We start from the raw sequence: 1,115 nt of genomic DNA, 5'->3' as shown, positions 1-1,115 counted from the left end.
TTGAGGAGTCCTGTGAATACCCAATAGAGCTTTCACAGGAATTGTGACTATAGAACTGAACCTAGGAAGCATCAGATGATTTATTTTAAACCCTGCTCAAGGCTTCTTGAGGAAATACTGGTGTTTCAGGATTTTTACCAAGCAGTAAAGCTTTGATAAGCAGGTAGTGGCAGTAAGAACCTTGTGAAGTATTCTACAGTGAGCAGTACCCCTGTGGTAAGCTATAGTGTCTTGGGTCATTATTGTAGAACTGATTTATAAGAGCCCTTTCTAATGGGCCTTTGGAAATTAGATGTACTATCCTATCCTAGAACATCTCTGGTCAAATGGAACTTCTGTAGGAATTTTTGAGGAGAGGTTCTATGGCCAGTGTCATACAGGAGATCAGAGCAGATGATCATAATGGTCCCTTTTGGCCTTGGAATCTGTGAAGCTATCCCTGTTTGCCTCTGCTTCAGCTCCCTGCAGACAGGAGCTAGTAGTAAAGCTCCTTTCTTTCCCATCTAGACTGTTCTCAATCCAGACAGCCAGGCTCTGCTCCTAGGTATGCTCTTGCAGCACCATGGACTTCAGTGGGATCTTCTTGGAGAAGATGCTTGGCTGGTATAAGCTGTCATAGCTCAGTTGAAGACACCAGCTGAGGGTCTGCCCTTTTGTGTATATGTAAGAGCCGAACTTGCTGCCCTTAGCACACAGTTTGATTTACTGCCTGCTATTTAAAACACCAGATATTGGTCATCCGATGTTACGATACCTGTGTCAGATGTGTGTGTTAATTTTTTTTACAAGCAGTTGCTAATAGCTAAATGAAGTATGGCTGCTTTGCACCAGACTGGCTAAAGGTTCTAGTTTTATGGCCACAGTTAGTTACAGATTGCACCTGCACAATTTATGCTAATGAAACTTTAGAGCATCAGCCAGTTTGCTTTGATAGTTTTTTTTTCCTGTCATATACTATAGTTTTTAAATTTTTACGTTTTTGAACTCTGTCCGTGCTTTACAGAAAATAAACGCGAATCAGAACTGCTAGAATTTCCTGTGTCCCTTTCGCTAAATGGCTGGAAACAGAGGTCTGACCCCAAAACTATAAAATAGCTGAAAATACTACATAAGAG

This window comes from Mauremys mutica, chromosome 21 (assembly GCF_020497125.1).
Source record: "Mauremys mutica isolate MM-2020 ecotype Southern chromosome 21, ASM2049712v1, whole genome shotgun sequence".
Lineage (NCBI taxonomy): Eukaryota > Metazoa > Chordata > Testudines > Geoemydidae > Mauremys > Mauremys mutica.
Note: the sequence above shows the minus strand (reverse complement) of the source record.